Source organism: Lepidochelys kempii, chromosome 2 (genome assembly GCF_965140265.1).
Source record: "Lepidochelys kempii isolate rLepKem1 chromosome 2, rLepKem1.hap2, whole genome shotgun sequence".
Lineage (NCBI taxonomy): Eukaryota > Metazoa > Chordata > Testudines > Cheloniidae > Lepidochelys > Lepidochelys kempii.
The window spans coordinates 156,526,467-156,549,518 of record NC_133257.1 but is presented as its reverse complement, the minus strand read 5'-3'; the positions used below and the strand labels follow the sequence as shown (position 1 = coordinate 156,549,518).

Below are 23,052 nucleotides of genomic sequence, written 5' to 3'. Positions count from 1 at the left end.
AATTTATTTGAGCATAAGCTTTCGTGAGCTACAGCTCACTTTCACCAGAGTTTTGATTACTTTTAACTTCTGCTTCCGAAACACACAGCAATCTTAGAGTTGCTCACGCCAAGCCACTGGCCAGGTGGCCTGGACATAAGGAGGGAGCAGGGCCTTGTCAGGTGCTCATCTGATGCTCCTGGAAGTTGGTTTGGGGGGGTCTGATTCTGCAAACCAACTTCCAGGAGCATCAGATGAGCACCTGACAAGGCCCTGCTCCCTCCTTATGTCCAGGCCACCTGGCCAGTGGCTTGGCATGAGCAACTCTAAGATTGCTGTGTGTTTTGGAAGCAGAAGGTAAAAGTAATCAAAACTCTGGTGAAAGTGAGCTGTAGCTCACGAAAGCTTATGCTCAAATAAATTGGTTAGTTTCTAAGGTGCCACAAGTACTCCTTTTCTTTTTGCGAATACAGACTAACACGGCTGTTACTCTGAAACCAAAAATTCACTGGGAGTAAGGTCGGGTCCACAATAAACAAACAGTGAAATCATGCCCCTCTCCCTGCCCCAAGTCGATGGCAGTTTTGCCATTGATTTCAGTGAGGTAAGGATTTCACCCACAAAGTCAACAATTGTGATAACTAATTACATGAATATATATGTTATGTTATTACAGGATTTTAGTGAAATCATGAAAAAGGTTAACTAGAAATGCATTTCTGCTGATGAAGTGTGTACATAGCACTTTGACTTCAAAGATGACAGAGTCCTTTGCCTCTAACCTTATAGGACTGTTTTCCTTGAATTAGAAAGCTGGTATCATCTCAGGAAATTATGGCCAGAATTATACTCTTCCCAAATATATAGAAGTTTGGGATAAATGAAAATTAACTAAGCAATAAAGGATTCTATCCAAATTACACACATGATCATTCTTTTTACCTTTTCCCTTCTTTTCTTAAGGTTCATGCTCTTTCTTATATAATCTCTTATATATCTATATGGGGATTGAAGTGGTTAACTTATTAAGGCCAAATCCTGAGGGCCAGAATGGTGCAAAAGGGCAGGAAAAATGGCCAGGTTCTGGCACACACTTAATGTTGATAAGTGTGTTAAGTCTGATGTTTCCAACTTTTAATAGTATTAAATTGGAAGGACCTAAAGAAATGTAAAACCAGTGAAAAAAAATCAAGAATGGATCATTTTATATGCATCTCACCGTTAACCTATTCAATGGAATGACTTGTCATTTTCAGAAAAAAATAAATCTAGCCCTTGTATTAAGTGGTGTGTATTTGGGAAGGATATATGTTGTTGTTGTTTATAGAAACTCAGTTGGGTAGTTCTCTTCTTTGACTTCATTTTTCAATATATCCTTAGCTATGCAGTCAGAACTATCACCTCCATAATATAAACTTTCCTTTGATATCTTAAAGAGCAAATAGTTATAGGATATCTCAGCACAAAATCACAAACTTCCTTACACAGAGGATTGTACATATATTCAGCAGTGAAGAGGTTAACAGAAGGATTTTTTTTTTCACCAAAGCCTCCACAAGCTCATTAAGTGGCCTAGGCATCTCTCCAAGAATGTGTTAATAGTCACTATGTTTCAACTCAGCAGTGTCTACGAATCTCTAGGGGTGGTGACAAGGTGAGATGATTAGATAGACTATCATTATCTCATAAGACAGACACACTCCACAATAGAAAGAACTAGGTTGTTGAACAGAAGCCACATTGATTAAGTTGGATCAGCTCAGAAGTTGACTTAAATTCTTTGAGCTATGCTCAGATCCTGGGCTACAAGTACTGTTTATTAACATATATTTGTTTCACATCTGCAACACACTTCCATACTCACTGGGCATGTAGGTCCAGCTTTTCAGAGGACCTCCATTTGGTGTGCAGTCCAAATTTGCAGTCATACCACTTTGTGTGGTATCTGATATACACAAATAACTATTTCCATGCATGGATGCAGCTTTTGTTTCTGAAAACAAGGTACACATATCTTTTATGAACTCCAATCAGAGCCAAATGAAAATTTGGACAACCCATAGAGTATATCACTTCTACATTCGTATGTCAACTGGGACATGGTAATCCACAAGGGAATACTGCCTGGGCAATATGTTTTGGAATTCAGCTTCTTCCTCAGGTTCATCTTCTTGTTCTCATTCTCATTCTCTTTTCATCCTGTCTTCTCAGAATGGCCCTTTCCCCTTCCAGCTCATACACCTCCTGACCAATTCATTCTACAAGAGAAAATAAATATTCAAACCCCAAATGACTATTTACACCAAGCAGTCTAGGGCTAGGGAACCAGCTTCACACATCTAGATCTCATGAAGGCCTAAAGGGACTCCCACCTGTCCCTTTTGCCTCTATGTATACCTAAGCCATAGGTATATCACTGTCTCACCAGTTACTTCTGGGGATCTAATATAAGGTGGGAGGAGGTGACGATCATACCCATCATTCAGTCAGTATTGTTATGATGGGATATTTGAGCTCATAGGACTCAAAATATCACATAATTTTAGTTGTTTCTGTAAACGTCACCTGCATTTGACTGTTATACTGCTGGTACGTAAAGTTCACCTTTTTCTCCTAGTATTGGCTTTGTGTCCCCCATGCCCCTCTGGAAATAAATCCCTCACATAACAGGCCAACGTTCAGATGCTGGAATGTGTGTTTAAAGTTAATAGACCAGACTGTGCATTCACCATTCTCGCACATCTGAGCCAGGCTGATATTCAACAAACAGTCCCCACACAAACAGTCGGTGTGGCTCTCCACCCATTAGCAATCTAAAGCCTAATATGTCCTTGACACAGAACCTCCCCTGCCACCCACAATTTCCCTAATGTGAAGTTAAACAAAGCTCAGACAAAAGGTAAAACATTTGGCATAAAGCAGGAATGCGCTAGGCATTTGGACCCGCTCTGTAATGATTTGTGAATACTGTATGTTGGCCTGGCTATTGGGATGTTTACTGTAAGCATATATTATGTTCATTAGAGGACTGTCTGGATGAAATAGGAAGGAAAAGAATGGCACACGATAAGCCACCTCTCAGCAAACATTTAAGAGGGACAATGCTAGAGCTGGTCAGGTGCCCATACTCACTCAGACTGGTAGGATAATCATGGTTGCCACATAGGTTACCATAGTCCAGGTCCTGGTCTAGAAGTGAGAGAACTGTGAAATCCCATCTCCAGATAGGTAAAGGCATGCGGCCTAACAGCTGAGGAGGTGCTCTCAGACAGAGGTGTAGCTAGCCCTGTAACCATGAGACGTGGATAAAATAAAGTGTGTCAAAGAGAAGGATAAAATAGATGGTCATGGTCGATAATATGTCTAGATCACATTTAAGGATGCCCAAACCATCAACTGGCATATCCATCTATATGTTCATGTGTGTTTTATTTGTATTTAATGGTTGTGATAAGAACAACAGTTTACATTTCACATTTGTGATGTCATCTCTAGACAACATGGACTCAGTCTTTTGGGGATCCTCAGCCCCTTTTGAAACCAAACAAAATTGAAGACACTCAATCGCTTCACAGGATCAATCTCTTTGTGACTAGTTTTTAATCAAATGAATCCAGGTGGGTTATAGGCTACATTAGTCCTTGCCCCCGGATAATGCCAGCCATTTAGTTAATTAATTAGCAGGTGTTTAAAATTAATTACACTTTCAAACAACAGACAGTGAATTGGAAAAAAAAAATCACTGTGGTCACAGGTAAGCATCACATGGTTGAGCATTTCAGTATTCTGCCACTACATACCACAGCCACCACTGGGGCTTCTGCACCAAGAACATAGCCTTTTACCACTTGAGCTAAAGAAGTAGTCCAATAACTAAGAGAAAGTAGGAGGCTCTAAAGTTACTAGAACCAGCTATAAGACAGAGTCAGGCTCATATTCCTTTGTTCAGCATGCGCTGTAAGCAGACAAATAAAATATCTGACTCAAAAGTGAAAGTATCTATCTGCTATGTGACAGGTTTCAGAGTAGCAGCCGTGTTAGTCTGTATTCACAAAAAGAAAAGGAGTACTTGTGGCACCTTAGAGACTAACCAATTTATTTGAGCATAAGCTTTCGTGAGCTACAGCTGCATCCGATGAAGTGAGCTGTAGCTCACGAAAGCTTATGCTCCAATAAATCGGTTAGTCCCTAAGGTGCCATAAGTCCTCCTTTTCTATCTGCTATGTGTAGCTTTTGCAGTGGGTTTTTAAAAGATTTTTAAAAAAACAGAGTGTGGGGGTAGCAGCCCTGCTTACATGTTCAAGTAGAGAGCAGGCATTTTGAACTCCAGAACATCTTAATTAGTGGGGGGGGGAATCAGTCTGAGGTTACATACAGCAATACGTATCAAGCTGCAAATTCTGAAGTAGGGCCAGATCACAGGATTTGTAATTAGAGTGAGTACATAGTGCTTCCTAGCTGAACAAAATATGATGGGCACCTGTTTCTGCAATGCCAGCGTTTGAGAGGATTCCCAATGAAAGCAGATACCCCTCTGAGGGGAAAGCGAGTGCCTTCTCTCAGGCGGGTATATGTCACAGCTAGTTCAAGAGAAATGGCTTCTAGACAGTTAAGCTTCCCCTGAAACCTCAGCATATCTATTAATAAGGGAGAGTGAAAGTAGGGCTAGAAAATAAACTAGAAGCACAAGCAGCAGTCACCTGAGGCTGCACATGATTAACTTCACCAAAGTGTACTATGTGGCTGTAAAAGGAGAAAATACATAGAAATTCCTTGTTAGGTTAGAGAATGTTAAAAATAAACTTGTGCAGCTTCCACAACTATGCTTGACAGAACCAGGAGTCAGTTTGTCATCTGGGGCCTAATTCTGACCTTACATCAGTTTCAAACTGTAAACTTCACTGCTTTCAGTGGAGTTACTGCCTATTTACGTCAGTGTACATGCAATCAGAATTAGGGCCTTTGTCTAAGATGCCAAAAAATAACAGTGGCCCCCTACAGAGATAATAGTGCTAACAGTTTTATCCCTACACAAAGTAGATACTATTTTATAATCACAAAGCCCTGTCTCTTATCAGACCATTCACAATAGTCAATCAGGAGCATATTTCACTGTAAGGTAGTACAGCCTCCAGTAACTGATATTCAGAAAAGACTCTGAATTCATTCTGGAGTGAAAGGAAATGGCCCTAACCCACTCCTCAGATATCCCTGAGCTCCATGGACAGAGAAGCAGAGGGATCTTTACCAAGTGCAACTGTTACTGTCTCTGCACTTCTGTGATTTTCTGAACAATATTATGAAACATGCCGAGAGACCTACTTTCTGAATTAAATTGAATCTCATTTCAACTGCTTTTGCAAACAGGTAATTGAGAAGGCAGACTAACAAAATTATCTATATCTGTAGTGCAAGATGCTTTTATTTCCCCTCAGTATTGAAGCAAAGTTGTCTACCGTATTAAGTCTCTTTCTTTGTCCTGTCTCCAAACCAGTGAGCAAATCCTGTCCACCTGCTCTCTGGGGGCACATACAGCTTGCTAGGCAGCAAAACTGAAGGAATTCTGCTGTGTGGGAGGCAGGAAGCACTTAGTCTGAACCCCCTGTAGATCTATTCCCCAGGAGGCTTGCCTCCTTCCACCCCAAAGTATAGGGTGGGGTGGGGTGTGGGGGTGGCCAATGGATCTAAAAGCCACCCCCTTTGTCTCTCCTTGTAGGGGCCGTGCCGCTGTGGAGGCAACTGCAGCACAGATGCTGAATGAGCATTGCAGAGTGAGTGGCCCTGCTGTCACTCTACAGGTTGACTGAAGCAGGGGGCTCAACACCATCTCCTTTCAAGTTTGTTGTTGTTTAGAAACTGGTTCAGGGGCCAGGATTTGCCCAGAAGGCACTAACCTGCCCAGAAGCCGGATTGGCTTAATCACTTTGTCCAAAGGCCCCAAACACACATGGCTAAAACACAATCAAAAGCTGAAAATACACCAGTCCACAAATGTATATAAAATACCAACTGCCAAATTGAGACAACCTTAATAAATGTGTCTAGGATGCCCAAGCTCCCAAGACCAAAAAGTGGATTAGCAGCTATATCAGACCACTCTAATTGCACAGCAGACTGTGGAAGTGGCAGTCATGACCCAGTAGTTCAGGTTGAACCTAGACATGTATTGTAGGCCCTGTTTTCAGTATCTGTTAACTTTTGATCAGAGCAACACTTTCACCTGAAAATTGGTATGTTTACATAGGTTGGGTGTAGTCATTTTCTAGAGATTTGAATTACTCATTAATAAAAAATAACTATGTTATAAATGTATTCTTTGCAATTCATGAATTTTACGTTCATATGTTTTTAGTGTGCCCTGCAAACAGTCCAAATTTCTCAAAGAGACAATTATCTTCAAACACTGAAGATTAGGAAATGACCTATTCTAACAGCAAGCTTAACACACTGTCCCTTAAAATACATGGATGGTTGAAATTTTCAGTATCCACAACCTAAACCCTAATTCTGCCTGAGCTGTAACAGAACCCTCCAAATTGCACTTCTTTTTTTTTCATACCTACCTCCTGATCCTGCAAACTCTTCATTTATGCAATTAAAAATGTGCAAAATGAGGCCCTAAATTGTAGGATGAATTATTTTAAGTTTGAGTGGGTTTTTTCCCCCCAATGAAACTAAAATCAAACTCCACACCTCAACAGGGCAGTCTGTGGAGATTAGTGTCCTTTTTTTCCTCTGCAGTGCACTTCTTAAATATTTCTCACAAAATATTCAAATATTTGAATCTACAAAAGGATACTGAAAATGTGCACTAATGACTGGCAGACCCACTGCTGATTGTCAGATTTTGTGAAGCGGTGAGAATGTAAAAAAAAGCCACAAAGATACTATATTAAAGTGTTATTAAATGTACAGTAGTCTGTTTTGTTACAGAAAGGAACTGTTGGCAATAAAAGAATTGACTACAGCACTAGCCTGGGGTCAGAAAGGCACTTAAGCACGTGCTTACTTTCACTGGGACATATGCACCTTAACATGTGCTTAAGTAAACTCTTACACTGTGGGGAATGGACATCTGCTGCGAGTCAGTGACAGCAACGGAAGGTGCATTCCCTCAGCACCTTAGGCGATCATGTCCTGCCTGAAAAGTGGAGAGAGGCCAAATTTTGTTTGGTGTCAATTATTGGGTTAGCAAGTTAATGAAGTGAGAGTTGATTGCATTCCCTTGCTGGAAGACATTTTTTTCAGAGATCTTATATAGGCCCAAATCAGAAAACCCTGGATCAGTCACATTACAAAAAGAGTTGATTTTGTATTTCTGGTCCTTAAACTTGTTCTCCATAAAACAGAAAATCATCAAGATGAACAGGAATAATTAATGTAAGGGAGACAAAAGGGATACACACCCATGAAATGCAAAATTTGACCTATGAGAGGAAATAAGGCTGTAGGGAGAATATGAAGTGAGAAGTTTATACAAAAGATTCTAAGAAGAAGACGTTGTTTTCCAAAAGATGCTAACAGAGACACTGCAATTAAGGGGAAGCCCTTTGTGCATACATCTGAGTGCAGGGTTTGTCCCATTGTCTATTGAAATGTAAGTATATTGCAAAAGTAGACCAAATAATTATTTAAAGAATATGTGATCATTTATCTTTCTTCGTGCGTCTTAATTAACATCTTGTTTATTTAATAGGAAAAAATACATATTGATGCATTCAGAAGTGAAGTTCTAGGCTACTCATGTATGTTTCAGCAATTCAAAAGGTACATCAAATAAACAACACTGGAAGAAAAGAACAATAATAAAAAATAGCAGATGCATTTAAATATAATGCTCATTATATTTAAGTTTTGTGAAGATACTTCTTATGGTAAATAGTAATGGTAAGAGAATTTTGGATTTAAAAAGAGTACTGGAAACACTCTATACCCTGCTACATTTCCATTTGCATTGAATCCAGTTACTCAATTAAAATACAATTTTAAAATGTGAAGCTTAGCCCACCCTTATATATGGGACTTCCTCCAGCTCTATCCACTGCATTGTCAAAACTCAAACAGATGGAGCAGAAGGAGTGCATTCAGTTCTGAAACTGAAGCCAGAACAACAACCAGAAGATCCAGGCAATCTGCTCTGTTCCTCACAAGGAGAATTTACACATAGTGGGAATGTTTTTAATTGTCCATCTCTCACAAAAGAAAAGGAAAATAGTTTAATGACAACACAACTTTTAAAGTCAGTCAGACTGAGGAGGAATGTGGTAATATTCTGCGTGAAAACAATAAGGGTAAAATTCTAGTACCAAAACCTAACATACTGTTTTTAAAAAAATGAGGAAAAAAAATGAGGGCAGTTCAAACAAGCAAAAGCACAATGTTCTGAGAGCGTGATGCATTTATGGGGCCGGAATTCAGCTGGCATACATTGTCCGAGCTCTACGGACTGGCATTTAAAATAGTTTCACATGTGCCATTAGGGACCGATCCTCAACTGGGAACCAGTCCTGACTGAGGTAAAGTGCTCAGAGTGGAAACTGTTTCTCAGGCTATCGCACATTCCAGAGCCACCCCTGTTGACTCTGCAGCCGATGCGCCTCGCTGTGGAAGGTTTGGCCAAATTCTCCATGTAGTTGTGGGTGCATGGGCTGTACTCCAAACCCTCCCTTATTTGCCCATGCACCAGCTGCTCATCCATACCCTCAAACAGAGATTCTCAAATAGGGAGTAAGGCCCACCGAGGGGTTGTAAACATGTTTCGGTGGGAAACAACCACCCTCCCTTATTTATGGCTAGATGGGAAGGGCTCCTGAAATGGTAGTCTGTTGTAAGATGGGGTCCCAGTTTGGAAAAGATTGAGATCCACTGCTCTTGAGGACAGAATCCTGCAGAACACTACGCTGAGGCCTCCGGTGACTGCACGCTGGCTCTGCATGGGGTCCCCACATCTCCCCACACAAGACACAGTAGAATAATTTCAGGTGCATTCCTGGGACATTCTGGAACAGCCTTCCCATAGCAGTAGTGGGGGCAAATAACCTAGTTTTAAGACTGATCTGATACACATTTATAAATGGGATTATATGATGCTGTGATCGCAAGGGATAGGATTTGATGGCCCAGGTGGTCCCTTTCTGTCCCATATCTGATATCCTGTACTCCAAAGCAGCCTTGCATGCCTGCTATAATTGGGCAGGATGTTCCTATTTGCAAGGCTCTTGAGGCCTATAGCAATGCTCAGCAAAATCCTACAGATATTACTAGGCCTGAAACCAACCCAGCATTCTTAAACATTAAAAATGGCAGATACTGAAGGAGATTCAATAGGTCTGTAGTAGTAGTAGCCGGGAATGCTTAGCAGACAGGAGAGATGCACCCTCCCCCTGCCTCCTATTTTGCAAGTTCATCTGAACATTGCCAAAGAGTAACATCAATATATGCAACTACCAGATTTGGGGTTAAAATGATCATTCTTTGTGTCCAAGTGAATGCATATTAAAAATTAAATATCTACAAAGCATCATTTTAAGACTGCAAAATGATGTTCATAATTATGATTTTCCATCACTAGTTTATAAGACGCCTTTAGGAGACTGAAACAGCAGTTTCCCTTTCCCTCAATCATACATGCCCGTTTTGTTTTCATAAGGCTCAGCAGAAAGGTCTGAGTTGCTGGCCTTTGGGGGATGGGGAGGGTCTTCCTTTCAGCAGACATGAGCGTTGACATGAGCTATAAAAGGTTACATGGACTTTGGACATGAATCTAAGAAGGCAGGGGGAAGGGTCCTTACTACATATCAAATGTTGGGCCTACAAATCTTGATTGTGTCCCTTTAAGCAGACTCCAAATAGCATTTTGCTTTTTCTACAAACGCCAATATTTGAAACACCCATGTGGGCTTGAGGGAAGAATGGCTTTTCACCATACAAAGTGTATGCATAATTTCCTGAAAAGAAATGGCATGCTACCTTATTCATTTATTCACATGAAATGGAGTCCACATTCTAAGCAATGATTGACATCAGGTATGAAGAGTTATTCTGAAAAAGAGGAGGCATATTACATTAGGACTACTAGGAAGCAAGGAAGATATTCATTAATATGTTTTTTTTTTCCTCCCCCACTGAATGGCATGCTAAAGCCTTGATACAAAAATGACAATACATGATATCAGCCACTCATTCTCCACCATGCCAAGTGCACAGCGTTGCAGAAACGGTTTCCAGGTACAGCAGAATCTAAAGCATAGCAAATTTAAATTTCATATATTTTGCACAAATGAAAGTAGCAGCCACACATATTCATGTTTCAGAGTAACAGCCGTGTTAGTCTGTATTCGCAAAAAGAAAAGGAGTACTTGTGGCACCTTCGAGACTAACCAATTTATTTGAGCATGAGCTTTCGTGAGCTACAGCTCACTTCATCGGATGCATACCGTGGAAACTGCAGCAGACTTTATATACACACAGAGATTGTAAAACAATACCTCCTCCCACCCCTGTCCTCATTGCCAGCAGGAGAGTGCGTTTGTGTGTGTGTGTGTCTCCCCGGGAAAAAAAAAAGGGGGGGAGGGGTGAGAATGCCTGGATTTGTGCTGGACATGGCCCACTTTGATTACCATGCACATTGTAGGGAGAGTGGTCACTTTGGATGAGCTATTACCAGCAGGAGAGTGAGTTTGTGTGTGTATGGGGGTGGGGGGGTGAGAAAACCTGGATTTGTGCTGGAAATGGCCCACCTTGATTATCATGCACATTGTAGGGAGAGTGGTCACTTTGGATGAGCTATTACCAGCAGGAGAGTGAGTTTGTGTGTGTGTGTTTTTGGAGGGGGGTGAGGGGGTGAGAGAACCTGGATTTGTGCAGGAAATGGCCCACCTTGATTATCATGCACATTGTGTAGAGAGTTGTCACTTTGGATGGGCTATTACCAGCAGGAGAGTGAGTTTGTGTGTGGGGGGGGGTAGAGGGTGAGAAAACCTGGATTTGTGCTAGAAATGGCCCAACTTGATGATCACTTTAGATAAGCTATTACCAGCAGGACAGTGGGGTGGGAGGAGGTATTGTTTTACGATCTCTGTGTGTATATAAAGTCTGCTGCAGTTTCCACGGTATGCATCCGATGAAGTGAGCTGTAGCTCACGAAAGCTCATGCTCAAATAAATTGGTTAGTCTCTAAGGTGCCACAAGTATTCCTTTTCTTTTTACATATTCATGTGTTGCATTTATCTGGCAATAAAACACATGTGACCTAGAAATAATGTCATTTAACAAATTCATGACTTTCTGAAATACACACTTCAGGAGTTAAAAAAACCCCAGCAATGATGAACTGGATGTAAAACTCTTTGTTAGTGTGCGTACAACTTTTGTGTTTGCTTTATATAATCATTCATATAATTGAGGTTTACTAGCGTCAATGATGGTGGAAATCAAATTTTAATCTCACATGCTCAAATACGCATGGAAAGAGAATTTTATCAATTCGCTTTTCTTGAGCATTTTACATCAGAAACAAGATTACAGGCATACCATACAATCAATTCTATTCTATTTTATTCCTTTTAGTTTGTCATACGACCATCCCCAGGAAATAGTGATCTGCCCACAGACATTCTGTGAACAGAAAAAGAGGCTACATTCATCGTATGAATTATCGGCTGCAATATACACAGGCCAAACAGTTAATGATTTTCTTATTATAGTAGCAGAATACAAGCTTTTTATTCATAACATCTGGAGCCTGACAACTGGCTGTGCTGTTTTTCCAAAAAGAAGGGGGTTACAAAAGAGGTTGTTGGATGATAAAATTAAAGCACTAGTTTCCAGTTGTTGAGACACAGGCTACGTTTACACTACGGACCTTACAGTAGCACAGCTTTACTGCTGCAGCTGCACCGCTGTAAGGGCTCCCGTATCGCTGCTCTGTGCTGGCAGGAGCGCTCTCCCGCTGGCATAATTACACCACCCCCAACAAGCGGCGGTAGATCTGACGGCAGGAGACACTCTCATGCCAGCAGAGTGCTGTCCAAACCGGCGCTTTTGTCGGTGACACTTAATGTCGATCAGGGGGTGTTTTTTCACACCCCTGGCCGACAAAAATGCTAGTGTAGACAAAACCTAAGGGGCTAAATTCTGCTCATTATACTCCTGGCAAGTAGACCCATTGGATGAAATGAGCAGGAGTTGTCCCATAATCTGGCTCCAGATTGGGGAAGGTGGCGGGGGGTTTGTATAATTTAGTAGTAGAAAAGTGGTATGGAGTTCTGATAACAGCTACGCCAGCCCTTACGCTCGAGCGGCAACTGAGAGGACATTGTGTTGCAGCACTGTACCCAGGCTCGGGAGTGTGGGTTGGATTTGGCTATTATTCCCGCCAGAAGGTTTTTATTTAATAAGAACAGAATTAAGCAAGATTTTTTTAGAAGTAAATCAGTGATGCCTAGTACAACTTGATTTAACTAATTAAAGCTGGCCTGTGGCCACACCATCTTGGGCTGTACGCGTATCAGCTTTTATTAGCTAAGTAACATCGGGCTGGGTCAGTACTTGGATTGGGGACTTTGACATAAGTCCCAGGTGCTACAAGAGGTGGTGTTACTGAGCCGGTAGAATGGAAGTGTTCCTCTCCCCGTATCCCCACTGCACTGGGATAAGATGGCATCCTACAAGGGATCAACTGTGCTGCTGAAGCCAGCCCCTTTCACATGAGATGTTATTTACTGTCTTACAATCCTCACAAACATGCTGGAGTTTCACAAGACGACATGATCCTTGCCTCAAGCAGCTTACAAAGTCATTTCTGACATGAGGCGGTAATGAAACAGTTGGGATGAGTTAAGGAGAGAAGGGCAATGGGAACATCAACAAGATTCTTCTGCTCCTCAATGAAAGGAAGTGCACTGCATGAGGGAGAAGTCTTCCCCCCTGCCTGATAATTAGTAGAAATAAATGGTTTGGTTGGCTATAATAGTCTTGTGTGTATAACCCATGATTACACTGTGTGGCTCTCTGTCTCCCTCTAGTGACTGGACCACACAGACATTTATGTGTCAACTGGAGCCTTTAAGCTGACACTGGGTCATCTCGCTCCTATAGCAGAAGCTTCTGCTTTTAGAGCCAGAGTTCCCAGTTTCAATCCCTGTTACTGGCTACCCATGCAGGGGCCTTGTGTTACATGTGCTATTATAAAGGTTGTCACATCCCACCCCAGAAGTGGCTGCATTTCAGTTGTGTGGAGAAGTGATCTCTGTAAGCCAAATCCCCCCAACGTTAGAAAAGCCTTAGTACAAAAAGGCCCAGTTCATAGAAAAATGAACTTCCGCCCAAAATGTTGTTGCTGACCAGAGTGTCTGTGCATCAAGCTATTGTTAAGTATGGGGGAGAGAAGCAGACATGGTTTGCAGCTCAGCAATTAGGCTGATTTTGGGTCATGAGGCTTTACGCTGCGTGGACTCGTCGGCCATAGCTAAGACATTTCCACTTTTCCCTATCCCTGTTCCTGAGCAGCGAAGAACCCGAGAGAGGTCACATCTGTGGTGCTCAGATACCTGCAGAGGCCCCTGCGTTGCTACTTACCCCACCAGCACACCTCTGTTGTTCACTCCTATAGTGTGTCACCGTAGGTCAGCTCAGGAGCTAGCCCTCTAGATGTAGTTTGGGATTCTTGCTAAAGGGCTTTTAAAAATGGGATTCTTATAGCCCACATGGATTCTAAAATAAAAAGGTCAGGTTTAAAAGATTTTGATAACTCTAAGGGACCAGTATACACATTCTGCAATTGTATTGCCTAGATTAGAGCAAATCCTCAGTTCTTAGTTCAACAAAATCCCCACTGAATTCAACAGCAGTGTTTCCAACACTCGTGATTTTCTCATGTAAGTCAAATGATATCTGGAGTTTTAATTCAAGCCCCACCTCCTGGAGCTAAGTGATCTTGTGAGAATCTCAGTTTTCTTTTTTTAAGTCAATTTCTAGCCTTCTTGATTGCTGAGAAGAGATGAAAGCATGACCCAATATGGCTCAAATACGAGAAGGCAAATATTCCAACAGTTAGTATTTTAAAAAATTTTGTTGGGATTCTTTTGCCCATCTCATGATTTTTGAATGTGAGGAGCTGGCAGTACTACAGTTGGAATCTGGCCTGAATAAGGACTAAAACTGAGAGCCAAATCATACCCTCCTGGAGGAAAAGCAAAACAAAGATGGGACTGACAACTAGGGGCCTGATTCAAAACGCCAGGTTTAAGATGCCGTCGTGCCCTAACTACTGAACATTACTGAATTGAGCAGGGGGCAGTATTCCAAATTGGGTCCGGCCCCAACCTGAACAAACTGGCTCCTTAACATGAGCTGAACTGAAACCACAGATTCCAGGTTTGCATTTCTGGATCCAGATCTGCATGATTCACTGAGGCTCACTGCTACTTAAAGCACAATTTTGAGATCTCTGAAATACAGTAAAATAAGCTGAGAGTATCATTTAGAAGTTAAAAGTTAATTTGTTCCTTTTTTCAGACTATGTACCTCCCCAATTTTACAGATATATCTAAACTACAAATAGCACAGTGCAGAAGCGACTGCAGCGCACTGCCCGGTCTCTCTGTGCATGGGTGCACACGAAGGCTTCAGGACTCATCTACAATTTGCTGCGGTAATTCCTCAAAGTCAGCAAGTATTAACAATTCATGAAAAAGAAAAACAGTTTTTTCTTCAGTCAGAAAACGTTAGGAGTATCTTGGGCTGAAGACACATTGGGCAGACCCGGGTACAAGTTGGCCACAGCTCTTCCCGGAGGTGCCACTTACACAGGTTTTACTGGCATGAATTAGGCTTTCATTAGGGAAACACAATACCCCAACTGCTGCTGCCACCCGTGGTGTTTGTGGCACAGAAATACTTTCCACCAAAGGCAGATCTCGAGCCAACCTACGCACTCACACTGCTGAAAATGCCCACTGATGGCTTTTCTCCTCTCTCAAAGTAATTGCTCTTCATCCCCCTCCACATATTTCTAATACTCCTGTCACTACAGTACCTCCATGCCAACAAGTATTTGGTACCGTGGAAAACCAAATATATTTGCATGACCTCTGCAACCTGTCCAATTTATTTTTCAGTAATTTGCTCAGTGTTTATAGAAGACAGTGTTGGCCAGGGGCTTGCACTGGACTGGGACTCAGGAGAATTGGGTTCTATTCCCAGCACTGCCAATAGGCTTTTGGGTGGCCTTGGGCAAGTCGCTTTAATGCTCAGTGACTCAGTTTCCTCATCTGTAAAAAGGAGATACTGAGTGGCTTCCTTTGTAAATTGCTTGGAGATCTACTGATGGAAAAAAAGAGCTAGCTATTATTATTATAACCATAGTATATATCTAATTCTACCCCAAATTACAGTCTCTCTCAGTTTCTGGGGAAAAGACTGAAAAATCTGATAGTATTGAGAGAGGGGATGTCCCCAAGTACCCCAAAACAAAACCCTGCGGAACCAAAGCACTCCAGTGCATACACAATTCTCCCCCTGGGGAGAGGATGAAAGATAGAATGAACCATGTGTGATAGACGTTAGTCAGGTCACTTAATGAACTGCTGGAAAGCATCCCACTACTATGGTAAAGAGCGGGGTATAAGATTCTGAACAGAATTTAGGTGCCTAACTTTGGAAACGCACATTTGAAAATTTTTGCCTTGGGAACACAACAGAGAATCTACATTTTTCAGACAGTCATAGAGTTGAAGGCCAGAAGGGACCACCTGATCATCTAGGCTGACTTCCTGTGTATCAAGGCTTGGAAGGATTCGATTTTTATCTGAAAATATTGGTAAACATCGATTTCACCACACACACAAACTGATGAAAAAATATGTCTATTGCTAATAATCAAGTTTACAGATAGGCAAAGTAAGAAACGCTGCTTGAGAATTTATTAGAGTTTAAAGATATTTACATTGTATGTTTAGACGTGTGTGACAATTTGTGCTTTAACAGTTATAAAGCTTTAACTTTTTGAATCTCAACATCTACTGTCATTAAATAATCCTCTGACCCATCCGTTACCTGATCTCCCCTTTTATTTCCCACAGCCATGAAAATTTACATCAATAAAAAGTTTAAAAATGATCAAAACCCACAATTTAGCACAACTGTGAACATTTAAATGGATAAAAATTAAAAAAAGTTTTAATATAAAAATTGATATAATTCTGCCAAGCCTACGTATATCTCAGGCCACTAACTACCCAGCCATCTTCAGACTAAACCCTGCCACCAGAACTGGATCAAAGTATTACAGCCCTTGGGAAACTAAACTCTCGTTAATAGATGCAGTCCTGGATAATTCGATTGCTCATAGTATTTTTATAGTACAGTGAAGGGAAGAAGTGTGGGGGGAACTGAATTAGTAATGGGCAAACCTTAAAAGGGTTAATTTGGCTGTAATAAGCATCCATAAGATTCAATATGTATCCAAAGTTTATTCAGTCCCTCTTGATGGTGAAATCAAGCTGAAAATCTGGTTAGTGGTGAAATCAGGAAGTGAAGAGACATAGCAAAATAGTTTAAATCCTAAGAAGTTTTCCAAAGTGTTTCAAACTTTAAAAATAAAAAAATTCCAGTTGGTTCTGAGTTAGCTCTTCATCCTTAACTTTATCTGCCTATGTCTCTCAATAACTTCCCACTGAACTCTCTTATCTTACCGTAAAGCATTAAATGTTTTCACCCCAACTTTGCCCCTCCTTTAACCATTAATTCTTCTGTGTAAAAAAAGATGGTGTTGGCATGTGTGTCGATAAATTACCCTAATCATTACAGAAGCATATGAGTATCTAGAAATCCCAGCACACGATGCAGGTGATATCACATGAATCAGGCATCCTGAGTCAGCATGCGGCATGAATTACTTCTAACCCTCAGAAAGGGTAGTTCCTCTAGGTCAAGTTGAGGTCACTAGAGCAACCCAGGGAAGTTCACATTGCGAATGTTTGTACTACTCCTGGCTGGAGAGTGCTTTATAAGCAAGACTTCAGTTTCCAGCATTTTTCAGCGTTCTTTCACATTAAAAATACAACTATTTATCTGAAAATAACATTTATTTATTTTAGGCTCCAAAGCATGCAGCTGCTAACAAAGAAACAGAAAACAACCGATTGTTTGTACATCATTGACTTTAACTACAACATGACAGTAGAGCTCTTATGTTAATTTCTCAATATCTTTACATGCTGCATCATGTAACAAGAAATAATGGCTGCTACAAGTGATACGAGGATAACAAACGTACCTCAGAAACAGCTTCCCCTTAAACAAAGGCAGTGGTAATAAGAAAACAGCTTTGTGACTAGACTCATGGAAAAAAGAAGCCAGCTATTAGCAATAGGTCTGCCAAATATACCGCTGAGTTGTCTTTTCTTTCCTAATCTGTGTATCTGCTGTTATACAAAAGAGCTTTCAAGGGCTGGCCTGCTAAAGCACTCTCAATTCTTTTTTCCCTTCAAAAAGGCAGAGCTGGCATAGGCACAGTAAATAAAAATAACAAGCATATGATGCCCGAGATGCATGTGAACATAAAGTGACGTTGGCAGCCCCCGCAAATAGAACTCCAGTTAAAAATAGCCTTTGTCTAAATGTGGAAAGTGTGTAAATATAGTAGCGGTTTCAGCTTACTATAGAGGTTCACAAGCTCCAAGGAACAGAAGCTTATTATAGAGCATGTGCGTCAGAGGAGGGGGGGAAAGGGAAAAAAGAAAGACAAACTACTCTGCAATTAGGAGCTACAATGAGACGAAAATTAATTTTTTCCCCATTCATTGTTTGGAAAGTGGACAAGGGTAAAGTAACTGGCAGACGTCTGCATGTTGTAATAGTGCTAAAAAGGAAAAAGAGGAAACTACAGGAAAGAAGAAAGATAAATCTAGACCCAAGAAGGACAAACACAGGGAGCTTTCTGGGCAAAGAACAGAAAATGGGATATGGAGACAGTAGGAGAGATTTTGATCTCAGTTACACTAAAGTAAACAAGGAGTACTGTAACTTCCTTGACTTCAATGGAGCTATTCTGGATTTACATACACTGGTGTAACTGAGATCAGAATTTAAGCCAGGGAGCCTATTGTTGTGCTGAATGAAAAGAATGAAAGTGGCAGGGATCTGTCTCAATAAAAATGCATATACTGGATTCTGGTGACAACAAAATAGACTTCACTTTTTTCCCCTCATACTTTACCTGGTATTTCATCCCACATATTCAACAACCTGTGAAATAAGAAAACTTAGAAAATCCCCAAATAAACCCTATGGAATAATCTACACCCAATTAAGACTTTATCCTGCAGGACACCGAAGGCTACAAAGGACTGGCAAGTTACATTAAATCCCAAGAATATCATGTCAAGGTGTTATTAGCTGTGGCATGCAGTATGTCCTTTTAAAAAAATCTGCTTTAATTGTATTGATCAAAAGGAAGGAATTATCAGTCTACTGGTGTCCCTACTATATGTGTGAAGATTAGCTGTTCTTCAAGGGGGCCTTAAGTATATTCAGATTGACAAAAAAAGGTATTTTATTTATTTCAGTTTATAATTAAGCATTCATCTGCTCCTCTGAGTGCCTTTACAACGATTGTTAAAAGAAACAATACAAATAAAAGTAGCAGCAAATTCTCAGGAAAACTCTACCCAGGACACACACAGAGAAAAGGAATGCCTCTTTTCCTGTAACCCCTTTTCTATCTCTATCTCTTTTTGCTTTACTAACATGGGGTGGCAAATGTAATAGAAAAATGAACAATTGTTGAGTGGTAAATAACATGAAAAGTGATATAAAGACGTGGCCCGGGTAGAAGTTGTTGGTAAAAGTTGCCTTATTAAAATGGCATGGTAAATTGATGCTATAAGTTCCCATGTATATTGTAAATTAACCTTTGATATAGTGCACCACTAGAACAAGTTAATTTTAGTACTCCAAGGAATAGACTTATATGGTTCACTCAAGTAATCACGCTAAATGAATGTTTAAATGAGAACAGTTTGCCAAATACAAGCGAGAACCATATATAACCTCTTCTACAACTATGTAACACAGCAGTGCTGGCTGCTTTACAAAGTTCTGGCATATGTACAAATTCTAGCTCCTAACTCCCACTACTACCTGGGCCAAACAGGGACTTCCTGGAAAATACCACCCTGACTCTCTGGGATTAATAGTTTAGCTGTCATTGTGGTTTGCTCTATCCCCTTTAAATGTAAGGTATTTTTCATCTTCAAAATATTGAAAAGCAGACTGATTTTACTCCTGTTCAGTTTCCAGTCAGACTTGGCACAGTACTGGCAACCTCCTTCACTTTCATTGTTTTACTAAGAAAGCAGGAATGAGAAAAGAAAGAGAAAAAGGAAACTGATATGCTAAAAGCTCCTGCTCTTATCTCAAGAGTAATTCTACCTTTCTCTAGTCTAATGTGTCATTGTCCTAGTATTTGTGGTACATACAGTGAGCTATTGCTGTAGTATCATAGCCATCAGGGTCCTATAAAATGTTCAGGAAGGGTTACTCTAAGGTAAGAGATGTGAGGCTAAAACTGATTGCTGTCATTTTCCAACACTTGCATTTCCCACCACCTACAAGCAAGACAAGTTAATCTAACTAGGTAACTTAAAAAAGTTAGAACAGACTTTCTGACGCCTATTAACCTTCATTCATACAGCGTAACAAAATAACCTGCTATAGAGGCTGTCTTCTTTCTTGCTTGAAAGTGCTGTATAGTTTCTGCGTTCACAATAAATCTGTTTGGAAGACTGCCCTAAAAGCGTTACCATAGTGATTATTTTGGTACTGCATGGTAGAACTGAAGCACTTACTGGTCATAGCAGAAAATCTTGTCTTTTTGAAAAATCAGCAGATGGCATTTGTCAGATCTCTCTACTTCTTGATTTTTTGGGGTGGGGAGTTTAGCAATTTATGAAATCCTCTTAACCTGCAGTATTACTTCAGTTTAGGAGACAGCAGATGCTAAGAAGTAGTGAAAATCTCCAGGATAGTTTCCCCAAAAACTATTTAGGAATTCATTATTATCTACATATTACTCAGACAAGGGGAAAATGCCATCCTCCTGGGTGGTGAATACATTACAAGTTGACAAAATGTTCTAGTCTCTTGCTGCACTCTATAGTTAAAGGTTTCAGAGGGGTAGCTGTGCTAGTCTGGATCAGTAAAAACAACAACAAACGAAACAACATTTTATTAATGTGGAAATTAAAGCATAAAGACAGACATGACTTGCCTTAGAAATCAGGGACAAAGCTGGGAATGAACCCAGGATTTCGGTGTCATAGCACAGCATGCTGGCCACTAGGCCACACATCTCATACTCATATAACTCATTTCCTAGCCACGGGATCTGGTTAAATTTTTTCCTTTGGAATGTTTTTCAACAACCAAAAAAGCCCTTAAAATTGCAGAAAATTTGCATTCTTTCTATTTTTTCCCATTTTTACCCCCCCCCCACTAAAAAAGTTTCAGTTTTCCAAAAACAAAAATGAATTTTTTTTTGGTTTTCCAGTTTTGGGTCCCTCTCCATCCTCTTCCTTTTTTCCTCCCCACTTACCTTTTTCTATTTTGCCACTGTAAGTGCAGGTTGTGGGGGAAATGGGAGAAAAGGAAAAGGTGGAGAAAGAAAGCAACCCCTCCGAATTAAAAGATTACAGATTTTCATTTTTGATTCTGAAACACCCCCCCCCCCTTCCCTAAAGAGGTCTTTTTGGTTTCTGTTTTAGTTGAAAACATTTTCAGAATTTTTTTTTCACAAAACATACCCACCTGTTTTTTGACCAGTTCTGATATACAAGCAGTCTGCCAAACAACAGTCAGAAGGTAACAACTTTGGTCACTTCTGACTTAGACTGGCTTCAAACTAGTGACTTGGAAATGTAGTTCTCCAACTTTTTACTAACTCTTTAAACCACTATGGCCATGAGAATACTTTTTACCATTTGGTATCTCTGCTAATAAAGTTAAGGTAAACTCTTCTCACAGGCAAATAGCAGAAAAATGAATCATGCGCTAAAAATTGGGATATCAGGAGATCCATAGATTAAAAAGGAGGCAAGACATGAAATTGGAAACCCAAATGGGAAGCTGAAGAGAGTGTCCAAGGAGTGCTTTTGAAGACTACTTAATCAACTGCACAATAAGAAAGGAGTGCAGGAAATTAGATAAGGACACTATAATGAAAGGAATATTGGAACTAGTTTATATTTTAATTCTTCTTTCAATGGAAAGAGAAACCACAGTGCAGGAGTATGGACATCTGAGTTACTTTTTGCTACCCATATCATTCACTTGGCCTGATACAAAGATTACTCCTGAGGACAATTCTGCACCGAACAATTAAAAATTCTGTACACAATATTTTAAAATTCTGCATATTTTGTCAAAATAACAAAATATCACATCAGTTTCAATTATTTTGGTAATTTATTTCAAAATACCTGTCAGCAAGTATGTCTGCGACAAAACAGGCAACAAAAAAATTCCCTCAGGAGTAGAGAGTTAAAGAAACCTCTTTGATAACCCAGTCCATTTCTCTGTTACGCTTTTGTAGGGTGTCTGAGTCTGGGTGTGTCACATATGCCAGCTGGGCATGTCTTGGGGGAAAACTCTGTCCCTCTGGTCTTTTAGTTGATTCTTGTTTTTTTGCCCTGCCTCCCTAGCATTACCATATTTCAAGTTCCCAAATAGAGAACACTCCCAGGGAAGTTGGAGGGTGGGGAGGGTACAGTTGGGAAGTGTTGGAGGGGGAATTTGGGGAGTGCAGGAGAGGGTATTTCAGGGGTGCTGTAGGGGCATGTGTGTATCGGGAGGGGATATTTGGGGGGTACTGGAGGGGGCTGCGCAGGACCCCCCTGGCCCAGACACCTGCACCCCTTTCCCCCACAGAGCACAGTCACAGGCTCCACTCTACACAGCTTCATAACTGTCCTGCCAGGCAGAGATGACCCACACCTACTCATAGTGGGGGGCACGCCCACCCCCCAGCAGGCCCTTGCCTTACCCTCAGTCTTCCCTCCTGGAAAGCAGTGACCCATTCCTGCAGCTCTGAGCTGTTGCTCCTGCCTCTCCTAACAGGGCGCAGTTCACTGGCTCTGCCAGTGGTAGTGCTGGGAGGGGGCACCATGTGACCAAGTGGGGCTGGCAAACCTGGGAATTGCAGTCTGCCCACACTTCCCATGCAGGCGCACCATTAGCTGGGGAGCTGGGCTCTGCTGGGTCTAGTGGCCTCTAGCAGCAGCCAGCATCTCTGCAGCACCAATTTTATGGGGGGGCGGGATGAAATTATGCGCAGAACATTAATTCTGCACAAATTCTATTGCACAGTGGCACAGAATTCCCCCAGGAGTAAAAGACTACTGAAATCAATGGAAAGACTCCCACTGACTCCACTGAGCTTTGGCTCAGACCCTGAGAGATTAATAGGACCAAATTCTATTGTTATGTTCCACAACATAGAAACTAGATAAAAACTTAAAATACTCTTGCTGAAATGCAAAGCTACCTTCTTAGAATTCAGAAACACACAAGAACCCCAAAATAAAGAGAAAGAAAACAGTCTCCCTAAAATAGAGGCACAACTCACCGCACCTTGCTTAAGGTGAGAGGTTTTTCGCAGGAATGGGTGGGTGAGATTCTGTGGCCTGTGTTGTGCAGGAGGTCGGACTAGATGATCATAATGGTCCCTTCTGACCTTAGTATCTATGAATCTATGAAAGTTGTCTCTTTTCACATTGACTCTAATATAGCATGCTCTACTAGAAAGCCCTTCTAACCCGCAAGCAGGACTAGGAAACATCCCCATCCCACCACCACTCTTAAAGCAATAGCTGGCAATTCCAACACAGTCCTCAATACACCACGTCTATAATCCTAAATCACGTGAGTAATCTTTACTTAGGTGATTAGTGCTCTGAGCAAGGTTTTGGCCATTCTTTTCATCCTGAGGAGTTGCTAGGCAGAACTGATCTTTGTCACTTTCTTCTTTCCATCTTTGTTCTGTCAATTAACTTACACTGACCTACAGAAAACACG

General features: G+C 41.0%; 1 long non-coding RNA gene across 1 annotated transcript; it reads right to left on the bottom strand.

Annotated features, from left to right (window-relative positions):
- Window positions 1-462: 462 nt before the first annotated feature.
- LOC140907186 (uncharacterized) lies at window positions 463-10,022 on the bottom strand. Its single transcript, XR_012157408.1, has 3 exons — window positions 9,949-10,022; window positions 3,112-3,265; window positions 463-2,237 (listed from the first exon to the last, which is right to left on the bottom strand). It is a non-coding gene; the product is annotated as an uncharacterized lncRNA (long non-coding RNA).
- Between the last annotated feature and the right edge of the window lie 13,030 nt (window positions 10,023-23,052).